We start from the raw sequence: 4,099 nt of genomic DNA, 5'->3' as shown, positions 1-4,099 counted from the left end.
AAGGCCTGCTGCACAAAGTCTCCCCTTTACAGTTGTTGTAGAGATGTGTCTGCTGCTAGAACTCTGTGTGGCATTGACCTGGTCTCTAATCTGAGCTGCTGTTAACCTGCGATTTCTGAGGCTGGTAACTCAGATAAACTTATCCTCAGAAGCAGAGGTGACTCTTGGTCTTCCTTTCCTGGGGCTGTCCTCATGTGAGCCAGTTTCTTTGTAGCGCTTGATGGTTTTTGCAATTGCACTTGGAGACACTTTCAAAGTTTGCCCAATTTTTCGGACTGACTGACCTTCATTTCTTAAAGTAATGATGGCCACTCGTTTTTCTTTACTTAGCTGCTTTTTTCTTGCCATAATACAAATTCTAACAGTCTATTCAGTAGGACTATCAGCTGTGTATCCACCTGACTTATGCACAACACAACTGATGGCCCCAACCCCATTTATAAGGCAAGAAATCCCACTTATTAAACCTGACGGGGCACACCTGTGAAGTGAAAACCATTTCCGGTGACTACCTCTTGAAGCTCATCAAGAGAATGCCAAGAGTGTGCAAAGCAGTCATCAAAGCAAAAGGTGGCTACTTTGAAGAACCTAGAATATAAGACATATTTTCAGTTGTTTCACACTTTTTTGTTAAGTATATAATTCCACATGTGTTAATTCATAGTTTTGATGCCTTCAGAGTGAATGTACAATTTTCATAGTCATGAAAATACAGAAAAATCTTTAAATGAGAAGGTGTGTCCAAACTTTTGGTCTGTACTGTATATATTATAGAGTGGACATTTACTTTTAAGGGAACCTGTCATGTTGGATAACACTATTAACCTGCAGATATAGGGCTAATCTGTAGGTTAGTAGTGTTAGAAAGGTGTCCAGGCACAGTATTGAAAGTGTAATACCTGGGATGAAATGAAGTTTGTTCCTCCCTGGAGCTGCCGGCCTGCAGTCAAATGGATGTGCCAGTGCAGCTAGTTGCCACCCACAGCACTGTGAGTGCTGGCTGGCATTTTGACTGACAGCTGGTTCTGCACTGATGTTCTATGCAGCATCTGTCACTCAAAGCGCCTGAATGTTCTTACAGCCGCCACTCACAGTACTGCAAGCCGTGACTGTAGCTGCTCCAGCACATCAATATGACTGCAAGCCAGCGGTTCCCAGGAGAAATAAAGTTCAGCATGGCACCTTTTTAACGCTATTAACTTGCAGATTAACCCCACATCTGCAGGTTAATAGCGTTATCCAACCTGACAGGTTCCATTTAAGATACACCCATTTTACTTGACTTTTTGCACGTTCTTCCACTGCATTGCCTTCTAAATTGGTTTCCCATGATATCCGTGGACAATTCTTGTGTATGTCTCTGGAAATTTGAGTAATATACAGCATATATACTTTTTCCCCTAACTACAAGATAAATGTAGTAATGTAGGCGGATCTCCTAAGTACAGTATGAGGTCTTCAAGGGTTTTTCCCAGAATTTACTCCCATCACCTATTCACAAGATAAGTGTCTGATTGTTGGGGATGCCATTGATGACAGGAAAAGTGTTTCTGTGTATTATTGTTATGATTATTATTATTATTATTTAACGGCATTTGGCTCAATCTCAAGCCATGGCAACTTAATGAATGAACGATCTGTAGGAAGATCGATCTTTTGCAAGCCTAGATAGGTCCACTGTTATTTTGACTGTATCAAGCCATCAGGTGACTGGTCTTCCTCGCCACCTTGTTCCTTCTATTCAGTCTTTCTCCAGTGATTGCTCCCTTTGTATGATGTATCCACAGTAGGCAAGTTGTAGCTTGGTGATCCTTGCTTTGTGTGACATGTCTGGCTTGATTTGTTTCAAAATTGATTTATTTGCTCTTCTTGCCACCCATGGTATTCGCCCTTAAATCAGAGAGATATGTCACACAAAATAGTTAATACATAACATTTCCCTCATGTCTACTTTACATCCGCACAATTTTGGAACCAAAATTTTTTTTTCTTAGGAAGTTATAAAATGTTAAAAGTTGACCAGCGATTTCTCATTTTTCCAACAAAATTTACAAAACCATTTCTTTAGGGACCACATCACATTTGAAGTCCCTTCGAGGGGTCTATATGACAGAAAATACCCAAAAGTGACACCATCCTAAAAACTGGACCCCTCAAGGTGCTCAAAACCACATTCAAGAAGTTTATTAACCTTCCAGGTGCTTCACAGGAATTTTTGAAATGTGGAAGAAAACAATGAACATTTAACTTTTTTTCACAAAAATGTTACTTTAGACCCAATTTTTTTTATTTTCGTAAGGGTAACAGGAAAAAATGGACCCCAAAATTTGTTGTGCAATTTCTCCTGAGCACGCTAATACCCCATATGTGGGAGAAAATAACTGTTTGTGCACACGGCAGGGCTCAGTAGGGAAGAAGCGCCATTTGACTTTTTGTATATAAAATTTACTTGAATAATTAGCGGCCGCCATGTCGCGTTTGGGGAGCCCCTGATGTGCTTAAACAGTGGAAACCACCACAAGTGACACCATTTTGGAAACTAGACCTCTCAGGGAACTTATCTTTATGTGTAGTGAGCACCTTGAACCCCCAGGTGCTTCACAGAAGTTTATAACATTCAGCCGTAAAAATACAATTTTCACATTTTTCCCACAAAAAAAAGTTTTTCAACCCCAATTTTGCATTTTCATAAGGGTAACAGGAGAAACTACACCATGCAATTTGTTGTGCAATTTCTCCTGAGTAAGCTGATACCCCATATGTGGGTAAAAAACACTGTATGGGCGCACAGTAGGGTTCAGAAGGGAAGGAGCACTGAGTGACTTTTTGAACGCAAAATTGTCTGGAATCGAGAGCTTACACCATGTCGCGTTTGGAGAGCCCCTGATGTGCCTAAACAGTGGAAACCCCCCACAAGTGACCCCATTTTGGAAACTAAACCTCTCAAGGATTTTATCAAGGGTTATGCACCAAGTATCGCAGGTGCTCGACTGACATGCTCGCGTCCCCGCACTGCATGTTTCACGGTTGTTAGACAGCCAAAAAAAAACATGCGGGATTTGCCTGTGCATGGCAGGCAATCCCTGAGTGTTTTTTTTGGCTGTATAACAGCCGCAAAACATGTGGGGCAGAGACTCAAGCATGTCACTCGAGCACCCGCGATACTCGGTGCATACCCGAGTACCCGATGCAAACTCAAGTAGAGAGCACTTGCGCTCAACACTAGTCACCATATTGTCATAATTTTTTTTTTTCTTTACTTTTGAAAAAATTCCAACCCCAGCACAACCCTAATACAACCCTAACCCCAACCCTAATACAACCCTAACACAACCCTAACACCAACCCTAATACAACCCTAACCCTAACACAACTCTAACCCCAACCATAAACCTAACCCTAACACAACCCTAACTCCAACCATAAACCTAACCCTAACACAACCCTAACTCCAACCATAAACCTAACCCTAGCACAACCCTAACCCCAACGCTAACCCTAGCACAACCCTAACACTAACCCTAGCACAACCCTAACCCTAGCGTTTATTTTTTAAGCCGTTCCTCGTGCGGTATAAGAGATTAGACAACTTTATTCTTCAGGCCGGTGCGATTGCAGCGATATCAGATTTATATCGGGTTTTCATGTTTGGCTGCTGTCACACACTAAAAAAACCTTTTTTTTTCAAAGACTATTTTTTTCATTGCCATATTTTGAGAGCTATAAATTTTCCATATTTCGGCCGACAGAGTCATGTGATGGCTTGTTTTTTTGCGGGACAAGTTGACATTTTTCTTGGTACCATTTTTGGGCACGTGACATTTTTTGATCGCTTTCTATTCTGATTTTTGTTAGGCAGAATAAACAAAAAACAACAATTCAGAATTTTATTTTTTTTTATGCTGTTCCGCGTGCAGCGTTATTCTTTGGGTCAGTATGTTTACAGTGGTACCACGTTTAGATTTTTTTTATGTTTTGGCGCTTTTACACAATAAAAACTATTTTATAGAAAAAATAATTTTTTTTGCATCACTTTATTCTGAGAGTTATAACTTTTTTATTTTTCGGCTGATGGAGCTGTATGGCGGATTGTTTTTTG

This window comes from Phyllobates terribilis, unplaced genomic scaffold (assembly GCF_046119375.1).
Source record: "Phyllobates terribilis strain yellow unplaced genomic scaffold, ASM4611937v1 Scaffold_11__3_contigs__length_659146591, whole genome shotgun sequence".
Classification (NCBI taxonomy): domain Eukaryota; kingdom Metazoa; phylum Chordata; class Amphibia; order Anura; family Dendrobatidae; genus Phyllobates; species Phyllobates terribilis.
The sequence above is the reverse complement of the archived record's forward strand: the minus strand, read 5'-3'. Positions refer to the sequence as shown.